The sequence below is a fragment of the Dromiciops gliroides genome, chromosome 3 (genome assembly GCF_019393635.1).
Source record: "Dromiciops gliroides isolate mDroGli1 chromosome 3, mDroGli1.pri, whole genome shotgun sequence".
Taxonomy (NCBI): Eukaryota; Metazoa; Chordata; class Mammalia; order Microbiotheria; family Microbiotheriidae; genus Dromiciops; species Dromiciops gliroides.
Window position 1 is genome coordinate 488,901,940 of NC_057863.1, and position 16,902 is coordinate 488,918,841.

At 40.7% G+C, this 16,902-nt stretch overlaps 1 protein-coding gene across 2 annotated transcripts in view; it reads left to right on the top strand.

Annotated features, from left to right (window-relative positions):
- The first annotated feature begins 1,532 nt into the window (after positions 1–1,532).
- The window catches only part of LATS2 (large tumor suppressor kinase 2), an 88,302-nt gene continuing 72,932 nt past the window's right edge, over positions 1,533–16,902 (top strand). For both annotated transcript variants that reach the window (XM_043997585.1, XM_043997587.1), the window contains exon 1: positions 1,533–1,891. The gene's annotated coding sequence lies outside the window, so the exon portion shown is untranslated. The remainder of the gene's footprint in view (positions 1,892–16,902) is intronic.

Genomic DNA, 16,902 nt, shown 5'->3' on the forward strand with positions numbered 1-16,902 from the left:
GAGATCTCAGGTCTCCTTTCCTCTTTCTCTAACATTGAGGAGAGCCATTGCTTGGTCATCAGAGGCTGGACATAGGACATTCTTTCTCCTATACCTGGGCTTTCAGCATGGACCTGTTTAGGAGCCCTATCCATTACTCCACCCGCCTCTCTATTATTACCAATGTTTAACACAGTACTGGGCGCATAGTAAGTGATATATATATAGATATATATAGATATAGATATATAGATATAGATAATTAAGTAATTAAGTACTGAGAAAGATCCACATACAATAGTATTCTTGCCCAGGTTCACACAGCTAGAAAGTGTCAAGTGTCTGAGGGTGGATTTGAGTTCAGGTCCTCCTGAATCCAGGGCTGGTGCTTTATCCATTTTAGCACCTAGCTGTAGTCTCAGTATAATAGAAATACAGGGAATCACAGGTCAATGTGTCTGGAATAATCTGAAGAGGCTTTCTGGAAAACAGGAATATGAAAAGAATATGATTTTGACAATTGAAGGCAGGAAGGCAAATGAACGAGAGTGTTGAAGTAATCCTGATGAGCAATTATTTGTCCCCAGGGAGTTTAAATTACAAAAAAATTTTGCAGTGGTTTATTGTTAAATGAGAGTTCACCACAACTTTCTACTTGTTCTCAATGTGGACACTAAGTCCTCCTTTAACAGATGGAGGTAGTAAATGAATACAAGGATTGACGATTTCATTGGTATTGGTATTGCCCCTCTCCTCCCCCTCTACAACCCGGAATGCAACTCCTTTGCAATTTAGTAGACTTTGAAAATTAACAATGGTCAAAAAAATTCATCACCCCGTGGCCAAACTCGTGAAGAGCCTCCATAATACTACATTGCCTGTTTTAAAGTAGGACATTATAAGGCTAAGAGGCTAAAGAACTTGTTCAACTGGACATAATAGAAGATCCAGGAATAGATTCTGGATCTGACTCTCTCCCCACCCAGTTTCTCTGCACAATCGCTTCATTTTCGTTTGCTACAAAGTACATAGTCCCAAAGTGCTAACGCAGCATTGTACAAAGTACAAAAAAAAAAAAAAGTCAAACTCAATACTGCCGGCAGAAAGCATACTGTCTTGTGTACTGTACTGCAGTTATTTAAACAAAATATGCGAAATCAAGTGGGACTGTGTGAGGCATGGTCCGATGGGTCCTTTAAGGAATTAGGAGGGGTCCCCTTCCTTGCGCCATGTTTCTTATGACTGCCAGCTGCTGGGTGACTCGTTTTCCCCTTCAGGCCAGTGGGTCTATGCCTCGGCAAGCCCAGAGATCCTTAGAGAAGCCAGTGGCTGTAGGGGCCTGTGGGGCTACAAACTTTTATAAGGGAGTGCTGTTGGGCAAGGGCTGAAGTTGGGGGGCGGGTGGCATAAGTGCAAAAAACAACAGCCGTAGTATCAGAAGCACTGGTTGGGGGGCAGAGGCGGACCCCCAGCTGGGCGACAGGGGACTGGGAGGGTGCTGGCCCGGTTGCTGGCTGGAGGTAGGAGCGGCGACGGGACCGACAGCAGCGGCTCCGGCGGCGGCAGGCGCCCCGCCCGGGCTGGTATGCGGGCGGAGAATGACGCGGGAGGCGGGGTCACGTGACGCCCGTGGAATGCCAACAATGTAGCGAATGTCCCACTTGGGTCTGCGCGTTGGAACAGCGGCGTGAGCGCCTGGGGAAGATGGAGCAGCAGCCGCCGCAGCAGCAGCAGCCCCCGCCGCCGCCGACCGCGACTCCTTCGCTGCTGCCGCCTCCGCCCGGGTCACCCTCCTCTCTGCGGGGCCAGCAGCGTCCCGAGCCGCCCGTGCACGGCTGCTCCGCGCTAGAGGCCACCGAGGAGCTGCTGGTCAGCGGCCCCCATTACCCCTAGACCCCACCCGTCTTTGGAGGTGAGTAGGCTCTGGGTGCGGGGTGTTTGTGTGTGTGTGTGTGTGTGTGTGTGTGTAAGGGGATTTGGGGGGGGGTGCAGTTATAGAAAGTTTGTTCCGGGGCGGCCGAGCTCTGGATACTCCCTCTTCTCCTCCTTCTAGCCCCCCGCCTCCACCCCGGGCGGCTCCGGACGGTCGGTCGGCGACGCTCCGCCGCGTGGGGCCGGCTCGGCCAAGGGCAGCGGCGGCCGCCACTCTGAGGTGGAGGATTGAGGGACCGAAGGGAAGTTTTTCCTTCGTCCGCTCCAGCTGCTCCTCACTTGAGGGAAATCACTCCCACCCGACGCGGTGTCGGGTCGGGGAGAGGACCGTCCCCAGGCATCCTGGAGGGGCGTGAGTTCGCCCAGTGGAGAGATGTCTCGGGGCGCATAGAACTCTGTCTCCCCGTCTCCGCTGTCCCCACCGCTGCCGCTGCAGCACCAACTAAGTTTGGGACAAGTTGGCAGGGCACGGGCCGCGGGGACTTTATCCGGACGTTGGAGGAGCGGCGGCCCGGCGAGGCACCGGGAGCGCCTCTTTGTTGTGGGTCCCCGGGAATAGCTTTTTTTCGGTGTGTGAAGAAGGGGCAGGATCGCTTTTTTCTACCCAGCCCTGTTAGCCTCTGGAGGAGTCCGGAGACGGTGTCCTCCCTGGGCGGGGGTGGAGAGATGACTCTCTCTCCTTGAGAGGAGGAGAGAGCGAGAGGACCTAGGGATGTGGAACTGGCCTTCTCCATCAAAATGTCTCTTGGGTTTGGACGCTGATTCCGTCGGGGCGCCGGTGGTCCCCGGAGCGCTTGACAACTCGGTTCTGCTTGGCTCAGCTGGGCCTGGCCCGGCCTGGGGGCAGTTGCACGTCACTGGCCGGGATGTCCCACGCAGGCCCCAATACCCTTGGGGCTAAATCCAGGCTCTCTCCCAGGCATTTTCCTCTGTTAAGTTTCCCTCCCCCTGTTTCTTTCTCTTTTATAAGTTTGTCTCGTTTTTTTCACCAAACTCTTTAAGTTTCGGGAATACTTTCGCCGCGGTAGTTCTGGTGGCAGTTGCATAACATGTCTTCCCTGTGTCCTATTTTAGCTGACTTTTCTGGGACTTGGCTTTACTAACTTCCTAATGCCACGCGCTCGCACTAACCCGGAGCGTTTATTTCCCCTGACCACAGAGGAAGGTGTTCTGAGTGCTGTCTTTACTTTTTTTGTTTGTTTGCATATTATATGTCTATTTTGCTGGTCTTTGGAAACAAGGAATTGCAACTTCCCCTAAGGGAAAAGTTCAGCCTGTGGAACCATATCACCTTCCCAAGTCTGCAGACTTTGGCCGGAAAGCCTTTGGTGTTTGAGTCTTTCCAAGTTTTCTGTATACTGGAGTAGTACTGAGTCAGAATAAAACTACGACTGTATGTCCTGTTGGTATGGAGACAGCATGGTGTGTTAGAGTAACCTCCTAGGAGGAAATAGTCCCGACTCACCATGTGACCTTGAGCTGGTAAATACCACCTATATATTCCCTGCGGTGAAGTGAAAACTAATGCTCTGAAAAGCTCTGAGTGGAAGATATTTTGTAAGGCAACATCAAGGTGTATCTTTAGGAGTTACACTGTGTGAATAAAATAGGTTTTTGATAAGGACAGTTGTTTTTACATGGGGGTGGGAGTGGGGGCGTGCACATTTAGGGCAAACTAAAGTGTTCATTTGTAACATACGTAGTAGCCTGGGTTTTGTGAACAGCACTAAGCCAGAGAAGATTATATGAATAGAGAATATTAGTAATACATATAAGTAGAAATTCAGATGAAATCTTTTCAGAAATAATTTTTTCATGAATTTGTTTATTTTTAAAGCAGGTTTAAGGCAAGCAAAATGAAGCAGGAATTCAATTCCTAAATTTCTTTGGATCTCTAATAGCAAATTGTAAAAAAATAATAATAATAATAAATTAGTGGATAATATGAAGCAAATGAAGAAGAAATTAGGTATTTACTATCAGAAAGGTTGTACCTAGAAGATTTTGGCCTTTATTTTAGAATAAATATAGTCAGCTGCAGGTTGGATTCCCCAACGTCTGCTGGAGACCCATTCATTCTTGAAGTGCTACAAGGAATGAGCTACTTCCGACCTTTTTAGTTTGTTTCACAATGCCTATTGTAATTCAAATGTATCACTAAATTAGGACCTCCAAATTCTACAGAAATGAACTGCTAGGAAAAGGGCCTTATAAATTTAGGTGACAGTATGAGTTGACCTCATAAAATGTGGTCTAATTAGCTCCAGTTACATTGAGAATTCTGTTTAATGAATATATGTGTATTCCTTTGAAATGAATTCTCTGAGCATTTAATCAGAAGAGTCAAAGTTAGAAACTGAGGTGATTTTAAAATTATGTCTTAGATAATAACTGATGTGGAAATATTCAGGTTAATTAGCAGGATCTTAGAAACTTAGAGCTGGAAGGGAACATTAGAGACCTTATAGGCTAAACCACCTCATATAATTTGCAGTCGTTTTCAGTTGATATTAAAGCAGCACATGCTTCTTTCTCGTTTTTACCAAGTCTTTATGGAGCATTGGAAGGTCAAAGCTTACAGAGTAAAATGTCTTATTATTTAAAGCACTATCTAGTTCCTTATTTCATCCCACAAATCTGAAATCCCAGAAATGTTGGTAGGTTCACAACGTACACAATTAGTTGAGAAGTAGTTTGGGAAGCTTTTTTGTGAGGTGTAGAAGGGAGATTGTCTTTAAAAAACATGGGGTAGAAACTGAACCTGAGATTTCACTGATATTTGAAACCCACATGAGCAAATTCCCTCTACCAGGGCAAGTCTGCACCTTCTCTGAAACTTTGTATTTCTAAAGAGTTTCATAAGGCACTGAGAGGTTAAATGATTTGCTCAGGATGACACAGCCTATAAGAGGCAGAGGCTGGCTTGAACTTTTGCCTTCCTAGCTTCCAGGCCTGTTCTCCCTCCAGTATACCACAAATCAGACTAATATCATTGTATAGGCCAGTTTTAAAAGTTATTTTACAATTATTTAACTATAAAACTTCATAGTAATATTTCTTCAGTATTTTTTCCAGCTGTTACTTTCTTTAAAATTGTCAAAGAGAAACATCTTTATTTTGCCCATAGTATTGCTTTTACAGAGAGATTAAGTTGTGTGGTTGTGGGTTTTTTTAGGCCCCATCTCCCTCAGTGATCCATCCACCTGGGTGAACTAAAATAGATCTTTTGCTAGGCATATAAAATATTTTGCAAGACACTCTTATTATTGGGGGTAGCTAAGTGGCACAGTGGATAGAGCACTGGCCCTGGATTCAGGAGGACCTGAGTTCAAATCCAGCCTCAGACAATTGACACTAGCTGTGTGACCCTGGGCAAGTCACTTAACTCTCTTTGCCACCAAAAAAACCCCAAAACAAAGCCACTGTTATTATTTAACTTACGTTTTTGTGTGTTGTGAAAACAAGGGTGCAGGCAAAAAATAGTAAATATTGAAAATAGAAGTTGGTTGAGATACTAAAATGAAGGCTATAATTTTTTTTTAATATTCTCCATTTCAGGGTTACTCTAATACCTTTCTCTATCATGCAGATGAGTCTAGGTTCTTTCATAAACTATTCCAATCCCTTTCACAGATGAGGGAACTGATGCCCAGGAAGATTAAATAATTTGCCCAAGGTCACACAGGTAGTGTCAAAGTCAGGGTTTGCTCTTAGCTCCTCTAATTCCAAAAACTGTCTCCCATAGAATACCTAGTCAGTCTTGAATAAATCGCTTAACCTCTGTGGGCCCTCTATTTCCTCAGTGCTAAATGATGATATAGGACTAGATTCTGGATTCCTGTCCAGCTCTAGATCTATGGTCTGGTCTCTTCCTGTCAGAAGTAGAGCCTGGGGTTTTAAACTAGGTTTTCCAATTTCAGAACCAGTGTTTGTACCAATCTGTTGTTCAGTCTTGTCTGATTCTTTGTGATCCTGTTCGGGGTTTTCTTTGCAAAGATACTGGAGCTGTTTGCTATTTCCTTCTCCAGCTCATTTGACACATAAGGAAATTGTGGCAAACAGGGTTAAGTGACTTGCCTAAGGACATATAGCTAGTAAGTGTCTGTGACCAGATTTAACTCAGGTCTTCTGCTTCCAAGCCAGGCATTCTATCCACTGTGCCACCTAGCTGCCCTTTCTACCACTAAGCTGTACTGCTTTTCTCTTCAAGACTATGCTAATAGAATACAAACGTTGGCAGTTCTTACACAATTGGGAAGGGTTCAATTAGAGACTGACCAACAAATTGCTACCTTTAGGTCAGTCCTTAGAAATATGAAGAAGCTCTAAATAAGATGATATTTTTGCTTTTTCTTTGGGACTTTCTTCTCTTGAAGATTGCTCCTAAGTCAGGGAACAGTTGTAATATACTTTGGGGGAAGGAAGGAAACATTTATTAATCATCTCCTATGTGCTAGGTACTGTGCTAAATTGCATTACATATATCTCATTTGATCCTAATAACAACCTTGGGAGGTTAAATGCTATCATTATCTTCCTCTTTTTAGTTGAGGAAACTAAAATTGTGACTTACCCAAGGTCACATAGCTAGTAAATGACTGAGGACAGATCCGAACTCAGTACTTCCTGCATTCAGACCCAGTGCTCAATCTGATGCCTACGTAGGAAGAAGTATCCATACCAGTGAACTCAAAAAACATTGAAAATTTGAAGTATAAAAATTTAGTAAATCAAAACCAACCAGCATCGAGGAACTTGTGACAATTGCCTTTTAGAATTAACTAACTTATAGTCCTTTATTTGCCAGCAATTCATACACGTAATATAGCGTGTCAAACCTGTTATTTCTGGGAAGACAAAAAAACATTATTTTGCAGGTGTGTTTAGCAATTGGAATTATTTTTATGGCTCTTACAATAAAAATCTTCAGGTATGCAAATCGCGTAACTGATATTCAGAAACTAGATAGGAATATAAGGGATCTATCAAATGATGGCCCTAATATTAAACAAATTTGGGGATCAAAGTCATTGACTGAATAGTGGGCACTTTGATAAAATGAAAGGTCAGAAGTTAGATGGCAAGGCAATGGAACTCCACCTCCATTTCTGTTTCTTCCTAATCTTTAAAAAACAGTTTTCAAGGCTTATTGATGAATATTATTTTTATATTATGATACTTTCTGGAAATACTACTTCCCTTGCCCCCTTCATGCTGATCCCTCTTTGGTTATTAAAAAAACCAATTAAGCAAAAACCTCTAAAATGTATACTGCATTTTATCCTAGTAGTCCCATGTGTCTCCACTGTGAGGAAGACCAGGGACTTCTCATTACCTGTCCTTTCCTGATTGTCATTGGTTTTTCAGTTACTCAAAATTTTGTTTTGTTTTGATGGTTTCTATCTACATTGTTGGAGATGTGTTCTGATCCTCAGCTCTTACAGTACTCTTCATCAGTTTATTCATATTTTCTTCCCTGTTTCTCTGAATTCCTTGTATTCAGCGTTTCTTACTCCACAAGACTTTATGGTCAGTTACATTAATGTACAGCCATTCCCCAGTTGATGGATAGCCACTTTGTTTTCAGAGCTTTGCGACCACAAAGAGTGCTGCTAAGAATATTTAGGTTTATATTGATCCTTTGTTTCTGTCTTCGGCTTCCTGGGTGGGTGGGAATGGGCAACTGAGGCCCTTTTCTTATATAATTACAAATTGATAGCCAGAACTTTTGTTGAACAATTCAGACCTCCACCGAAAGTATATTAGTTTTTCTGTCTTACCTCTCCACTGACTTCGATTCTTTTTTGTTTTCTTGATCATTTTGCAGGATATAGGATAGGAAGGAATCTTTCTGTTTTAAAAGGCCTTACTCTGGACTGATTATCCTAAGGTTTTCTACTGAGTGGCTGCATTCTAAAAGGCCCCTCTTTTTAGTGAGAGAAATGACCTCATTATTCCTGCCTGTTCACCTTTCTTTCCTGAATCCTAGTTTTTCCAGGAAGTTTTGTATCCTTGAAACAACTACACACTTATACCACTAAGCTTATGGCTTTTAAAACCCCATTGAAAGCATACTTTCTCCAAGAACCCCTTCTTAAATAATCTGAATATGTCCTATATTAAGTATTGGGGGAAATTTCTCATTGTTTTAAATACTTTTTATTCTTTTCTTTTTCCTCTCTCTTTTTTTTTTTTTTTTTGGTGAGGCAGTTGGGGTTAAGTCACTTTCCTAGGGTCACACAGCTCACAAGTGTCGTGTTTGAGACCATATTTGAAGTCAGGAGCACCTGAGTTCAAATGTGATCTCAGACACTTGACACTTACGAGCTGTGTGACCCTGGGAAAGTCACTTAACCCTAACTGCCTCACCAAAAAACCAAACCAAAACAAAACTTCTCTGTGATTTCCCAGCAGCTGTCCCCTACTGCCACACACTGGATCCTCATAAACTTCACTTGTAACAAACAAGTATACCCAAGCTAAATAAACGAATTGACTGGTCCATGCTCAGGTTTTCAGTTGCTTTTATGCCAGAAATACCCAAAGAGTCTAATTATACATACAACACACATATTTAAAACATCTATCTGATATGGATATTGTGTCTATAACATGATAACATAACTCAGATATTCTCCCCCTCCCCTCCTCCTTCCCCCGTGGGCAATGAGGGTTAAGTGACTTGCCCAGGGTCACACAGCTAGAAAATGTCAAGTGTCTGAGGCTGGATTTGAACTCAGGTCCTCCTGAATCCAGGGCTGGTGCTTTATCCACTGCAGCTGCCCCCCATAACTCAGATCTTAAGGACAGTTATAATAGGGTTAAACTAAATAAGGTTACATGTATATATTATACATAATAAGGTTACATGTATTTGTCATTGTGGATGTTTGAGTAAAAATTTTAATATATGAAAATATCTTTTTTGATCACTGTGGGTACTGCATCCACTTTCTTAGACCACAACTCCTTCATTCCTTGGGACTGGTTTCATGAGTTGCCATAGTTGAAAACACTTCATTACCTTGTAGCCAATTTTTTTGGTGTAGAGTCTCTCCTGTGTTTAAATTGTTGGAGAACAGTTCCTTGCAGGGGTGGTAATTAAAGCCTTTCCCCATCTTTGTGGGACCTGATGGGATTCTCTGTTTTATTGGCCCACCCATCTTAGGTTGGTTGTCAGGGTCTCTTCCATGCCACAGTCAGTCATCATAGAGGTTGAAATATTCGTTTTTAGTTTTCCATTTAGATTGTGAGCTTCTTTTCTTTTTTTTTTTACTTTTCTTTTTCAGGGCAATGAGGGTTAAGCGACTTGCCCAGGGTCACACAGCTAGTAAGTGTCAAGTGTCTGAGGCTGGATTTGAACTCAGGTCCTCCTGAATCCAAGGACGGTGCTTTATCCACTGCGCCACCTAGATGCCCTGTGTTAAGGGTTAAAATTCTAGCTAAACTGTCTAAAATATCTAATGAGTGGTCGCCAATAAATTATAAGCTTTAGCAAGAGTTAGACTTTTAAGCATTTATTAAGGAGAATAAGAATTTGGTAAAGAGAGAGAGAAAGGCCTAGATTTCTATCTATTAAAGGGAGAGCACATTTTTAGCTCCCTTCTCCGCCAGCGTCCTCAGGAAAGAGCCCCAGACTGAGCGCCAGTCTCTTCCTCCCTCCTCCCCCTAGACCGCGTCACTTCCTCCCCGCCAAAGAAAAGACTCCTGGTCTTGCCCTCAAAGACCTTCGCTTCATGGGCAGAACTCTTCTACAGTAAGTATCCAGCAGGTGGCGTCTTTCCAATCGTTACACATGTGAGCTTCTTTGACTCATTTCTTACTTGAGTTATATGAAATAACTTAATACCTAGTGTAATGCCATGCCATAATGGGGCTTGATAAATAGTTTTGAATTTATTTTATAAGCTCTTTGAGAGTTAGGGACAGTTTCATTCTTTGTTGTTTGTTTCCCTAATCACCTTGCACAGCGATATGGTAAGTAAATACTTAATAAGTGCTTCTTCCGTTGGTACATTTGGCATCACATTAGACATTATGGTTTCTGTATGTTTAAGGAAAAGTTCTTTAAAATTTGGCCCATTGGATCAAAGATTGGGAGTGAGTTTTGATAAACTGAAGTTAGAGAGCATACTTAAAATACCGCAGATGTATTCATTTCTTGGGATCAAGAACAAAATTGTATATTCTAGGGTAGAGAATATGCCATTTATGTCCGGGCTCAGAAGTGGAAAATTATTTTCATTTCTAGAGAGCAGCTTCATACTTTATAACCTATGGTGTCTTCCAGTTGCCCTTTATGTTTTAAACTTATTAGTAATGGCATCCAGAGAAATGTAGAAATTTAGAATTATTCCACTTAGATGGCCACTGATTTGATTATGTTCTTTTATAGCCCAGCACCCATTTAAAAAAAAGTACATATCCCAAATGCTTTGGGAAGGGTAAAGTTTTAAAAATTCCTTTTGGAAAAATTTTCTCATGCTTAACCTCATTTATAAGTGTGTCAGAATGTCTTGTTTTTAATCACTAATCTGAATTTGACTTATTGCATTCCTGTTGTAAATCCTTTCAAGAGTTTGTAATTTGGACATTAAATAAATTGTCTCTAAGCCAAAAGTTTGCGTCTGAGAAAATATTCTCTATTCTTTATGAAACCAAAGAAATTTGTGTCTTTTCCAAGCAAGCCGGCAGGCAGGCATGAGTGTAGCTTACTATTAAAAAAAAAACAACAACAAAACCCCAGTTGTTTTTCACTTAGCTGTTTTTAAACATATTCAGGGTTCGTTTTGTTTTGTTTTTAAAAGAAAAATACCTGTGGTATTTTTTAGTCCATATTACGTACATTTCCTACAAGAGTATGGTGGATGGAGGTAGGCGAGCTAAAACAGTGTGTAGCACCTCATTCCTCCACCCTCCAAGTTGGAGAAAGGTTTTAATAGAGAGCCAAGAAGTCTGTTTTGGAATCTGTTTAGGGCATATTCACTCAGCACTTAGCCTGTGTATAAATTTAGGCATCAACACATGAATCTTGTCTGACTCCTACCTGCACAGGTTAATTATCATAAATGGAATTTTTGTGTTACACTTGAAGATTTTGCTACAAAACTCCATGCTATCTTTGGGGGACACTGTATTGTGAAGTAATCCCCCTTTGTATAATTTCCATTTGTTGATTAGTGAAGATGGGCATTGAGACTTGTATATTTAATATTAGAGGTTTATATCTTCATGGTTTCGCCATGCCATTATTACTATGCTACCTATTGTTTATTTTCTGATTTTCATAATTCTTTCTAAATAAACAACTGTACTAACAAAATTAAGTACCTGAATGTGACTGAGTGGATGTCTTGCTTTTGTCTATAATTCTGAACGAGACTTGTTTTTTTAATAACCGTGTGATGTTATTGCCCTCATTGTATTGATTAGGTTTATAGCTTCAAGCTTAAAATAATATATTTTCCCTGAATAAGGATGTACCTCACAGTTTGGGTATGTTGTTACCAGGCACCTTTGTTAAAACTCTATAGTTCGAACAGTAAAGGTTGTTCCAGAGGCAGGTTTTGCCAGACTTAGAGATAAGCATATTTTTCTTCCTCAATTTTGTTTCTTTTTCTTTGTTTAAAATTAAAAGGTGGGAGGGGATTGGTAGCTAAGTGGTGCAGTGGATAAAGCACTGGCTCTGGATTCTGGAGGACCTGAATTCAAATTCAGCCTTAACACTTGCTAGCTGTATGACCCTGGGCAAGTCACTTAACCCTCATTACCCTGTGGGGGGGGGAAGGGGGGGTTAAAAAAAAAGTAAAGGACCACATTTTAAAAGTGTTCAAACACTGGATTTATGTAATTTGGTACCATTTTTACCAGTAACTAATTTACCATTATGAGTCATAGATTAATTTAACCCAGGTCTTATCCCTATACATGATTGGATTATTTCTTTCTAACTTATATAGATGTTTAATTGATCAATCAACAAGTATTAATTACTTACTGTGTTCTGAGCAATGAAGATGCAAATATAAAAAAATGAAATCGCCTCTACCTTCAAAGAGGTTACACTGATTCAGCATGCACATGTGCAAAAATATGCTACTTTACATTAAAATTTTAATTATAGGGGGCAGCTAGGTGGTGCAGTGGATAAGGCACTAGCCTTGGACTCAGGAGGACCTGAGTTCAAACCCAGCCTCAGACACTGGGCAAGTCACTTAACCCCTATTGCCCTGTAAAAAAAATAATAATTATAAAAACTTTATCATTATCTTTGCTTTTAAATTTCATTTTATATCACCTTTATTTTTCTTAAACTATGTTTTTATGGGTATCTTTTTTTTAACATCATCAAAATTTACGCCAGTTGTCTCTTTCTGACCTCTTCCAGAAAGTCATCCCATATAACAATATTTTTAAAGAAAAAATGGAGTGGGGCAGCTAGGTGGTGCAGTGGGTAAAGCACCAGCCCTGGATTCAGGAGTACCTGAGTTCAAATCCGGCCTCAGACACTTGACACTTATTAGCTTCGTGACCCTGGGCAAGTCACTTAACCCCCATTGCCTGCCAAAAAAAAAAAAAAAAAAAAGGAAAAAGAGAGGAAAAATAGTAGAAAACAACCAATCCATTGAAAAAATTTGAAAATATAAGCAATGTACCACAACTTGTAGAACTCCCACCACTGCAAAGGAATAGTATAGGATTATCTTCTCATAAGGCAGCTAGGGGTGACAGTAGATAGAACTCTGGGCCTGGAGTCAAGAAGACTTTCTTCTTGAGTTCAAATCCGGCTTCAGATACATATTAGCCATGTGACCCTAGTCACGTTTCTTTCTTTTTTTTTTGTGGGGGTTACGTGACTTGCTCAGGGTCACACAGCTAGTAAGTGTCAAGTGTCTGAGGCCGGATTTGAACTCAGGTCCTCCTGAATCCAGGGCCGGTGCTTTATCCACTGTGCCACCTAGCTGCCCCCCAGTCAAGTTTCTTAATCATGTTTGCCTTAGTTTCCTCATCTGTAAAGTGAGCTGGAAAAGGAAACTATCCCAGTATCTTTGCCAAGAAAACCCCAAATGGGGTCACAGAGAGTCAGACACAACTGAAAAATGACTCAATAACATTTTCTCATATCTTTCCTTTGGAGCAGTGCTTATTCACTTTTGATAATTTTTGTGGTCTTTTTTCTCATCAATTTACGTGGTGGTAGACATTGTGTATATTGTTTTCTTGGCTCTGCTTACTTCCCTTTGCATCAGTTCATGAAAATCTTTCCATGCTTCTTTGTATTTATCATATTCATCCTTTCTTTTACACCACCATAATATTCCATCCACTTAATTCTCATCTTCATTGACAAACTAGTTCTTAGAATTACTGTGTTCAGGTTTTGGGGTTTGTTCTTGCCACTTATCCTTTATATAGCTTGGCTTTTATATATTTGTATGTTGTCTTCTTGAGTAGGTTGTAAGCTCCTCTGTCAGGTCTTTTGTCCCTTTTTGTGGGGCAATGAGGGTTAAGTGACTTGTCCAGGGTCATACATCTAGTAAGTGTCAAGTGTCTGAGGCCGAATTTGAACTCAGGTACTCCTGAATCCAGGGCTGGTGCTTTATCCACTGTGCCACCTAACTGCCCCTTTTTGTCCCTTTCTGTTTCCCAATATAGAAACATTTTACATAATCGAACATGTATAATCCATATCTGATTGCTTACTGCCTCAGGGAAGGGGGAAGAGAGGGAGGGAAGGAGGGATAAAAATTGGAACTCAAAAGTATAAATAAAAATGTTTATTACAAGAAAAAAAAACAGTGTTTGGCTCAGGTTAGGTCCTTGATAAATGTTGGTTAATTGTTGAAGTCATTGTATATGTTTTTCTGGTTATGCTTACTTCAGTCTGTTTCAGTTCATATAAATCCTTCTATACTTTTCTGAATTCTTCATAGGAATAATTTCTTAAAGTTTCGTAATGTTCTATTGCCCTCATGTACCCTAATTTGTGTAGCCATTCTCTAATGGATGGACATCTATTTGTTTCCAGTTCTTTGCTACCACCAAAAAAAAAAAAGTGACCATGAATATTTTGGTTGTGTATGGGGATTTTTCTTTCTATATTTGACCTCCTGATTTATCCATGGGATCTCTGGGTCAAAGGGTAAGGACATTTTAGTCCCTTTCTTTGCCCAGTTAATTCCAAGTTACTTTATGGAATAGTTGGACCAATTCATATCTCAGTCAGTAAGCATTTATTAAGTATCTACAATGTGCCAGCCACAGCTCTGGAGATGCAAAGAAAGGCAAAAGATAGCCCCTGCTCTCTGAGGAACTGACAAGTGTATTAGTGGAGACAAACTGCAAACAAATAAGAATGATTGGCTATACATAGGATAAATAGAAAAATAATCAACAAAAAGAAAGCACTAGAATTGAGAGACTGTGAAAGGCTTCCTGTAGAAGGTAGGAGTTTAGCTGGGCCTTGAGGAAGGCTGAGAGGTGAACAGTAATACTTTACTTTTTATAATGTTTTATCATTTTTAAACTGTTTATATGTTATCTCAGTTATACCTCACAAACTGCCATTTTATAAGTGAAGAAACTGAAGACAGATTAAATGACTTCTCCAGGGGCAGCTAGGTGGCACAGCGCATAAAGCACCGGCCCAGGATTCAGGAGGACCTGAGTTCAAATTCAGCCTCAGACACTTGACACTTACTAGCTGTGTGACCCTGGGCAAGTCACTTAACCCTAATTGCCCCCCCCCCCCCCATGACTTTTCCAAAGTCCCATGGACAGTGGTAGAGTTGAAACTAGGTCTGCTTTATCCCATTGTAGGTGCTTACTGTCTTAAACACTTTCTGAATTTGCCCATTCATTGGGGACTTCAGGTTGGCTTGGCTCAAAAGCAAATTTCAATGCTTCCTTTTAAAACTATTAAGCTAATTAAAAGGACAGCCTTAACTTACTTTTGAAACCTCTAAATTAACTAGATCCCAGGAACCTTGATTCCCCTTCAGCCTGTTCCCATGTGAGTAGAAAAGAAAAAAGATTATAATCCTAAATTAATGTACTCTGAAAAGAAGCAGAAGTACCAGCTACAACAGTGGCTTAAAGCATAAACTCTTGCTTCAGACTTCTTTGAAATATTTTTAGGAAATGCTAGGTAGGCCAGAAAAATTAAAATAGCTTCCCATTACATCTGAAGTTACTCAGTACCAAAAAGGCATCACAGAATAATGGATAGAGGAATGGACTTAGAACCAGGAAGACCTAGGTTCAGATTTAGCTCTGGGACCATTTAACGTCTCTGGGCCTCAGTTTCCTCATCTGTAAAATGTGCTGGCTGAGGAGCAGCTAGGTGGCACAGTGGATAAAGCACCGGCCCTAGATTCAGGAGGGCCTGAGCTCAGATCCAGCCTCAGACACTTGACACTTACTTGCTGTGTGACCCTGGGCAAATCACTTAACCCTCATTGCCCCGCAAAAAAAAAAAAAATAAAATAAAAAAAAAATAAAGAAAATGATGGGGCTGGACTTGAGCTATAAGGATCTTACAACTGTGAATCCAGTGAGTGAAAGTGTGGCTAAATGAATAATAGACTGAGAGTTTCACTCACTTGTATGATGATCTTCTGTCCTAGGAAAGGTCATTAAACTTCAAGCCACCAGAAGGAGATATGAAAGTAGACAGGTATCAAGCTGCCTTTTCATTTCACAGAATCTCAGTAGATAGGGACCTTAGATGTCCCTCATCTCTTACCTGAATAGAACTTCTTTTTTACAATATTCCCCCAAAATAGTCATCCAGTCTCCTCTTGAAAGCCTCAAATAATGGGGAATTTAACACCTAATCCCATAGGTAGGCCATTCTACTTTGGGCCAGTTAAAAAGTTTTTACTTGCCTCAAGCCCAAAATCTGTCTTCCTGTAAATCCTACTCATTTGACTCTTGGTTCTGCACTCTGAGGCAAACCACAAGTCCAGTCCTTCCTTAAATATTTGAAAACTACTAACATGTATCTCCCCCCAAAATTCCCCTTTTCTCTTCTTCAAGACAGAGATCTCCCTCTACTCAAACACAACAACAATAAAAACCAAAACTAAAATGATTCTTGTATGTCATCATTTGGATTCTCACCATCATTCTGGTCAGCTCATCAATGTCCCTTTTACAGTGTGGTGCCCCTAGTGGATTCTGTGTTTGGTCTAAATTTGGGCAGAGCGTAGTGAAGATTTCAACCTTCCTCACAGATACTGTTGCTGTTAATGCTGCCTAAGATTGCTATGGTGTTGCCAGTTAACCTGTCAGTCTATTGTTATATGTACAGCATCTAGAGACCTGGGATGTCATTTAGTCCATTTTCTTCATATTACAGAGAGAAGACACTGAGACCCTCATGAGGTTAAATGATTTTTCCAAGTTCATTCAGGGAGAGTGGTAGTGTCTGAACTGGAACCTAGAGATTTTGCCCTCAAGTTCGGTGCTTTTCTAACCTCCCCCATTCCATAGCTATAGCTCCTCATCCTGAACTTGGTCAATTGATTTAGTCTACTTATATAATCATAAACTTAATAGTCATCAATAAAAACAAATAAAGCATACAGAAATAAGGGATGAAACATAAACATTTTTACTGTGCATTTCAAATAAAATACAACCAAATAATTTAACAGTCAGGTAACAGAAAAACAAAAAAAAAAAGGTTTATTTGCTCATTATCCCTTTGGCTTTTTCTTTTCTTTTCTTTTTTAATATGGTTGTTGCTGACATATGTACCATTCTGATTTTGTTGATTTACTGTGTATCACTTTATGAAGGGCAGCTAGGTGGCTCAGTGGATAAAGCACCAGCCCTGGGTTCGGAGGACCTGAGTTCAAATCCAGCCCCAGACACTTGACACTTACAAGTTTTATAACCCTAGGCAAGTCACTTAACCCTCATTGCCCCACAAAAAAATAAACAAACTGTGTATCACTTTGCATCTTTCCTTATTTCCTTGTATTCTTC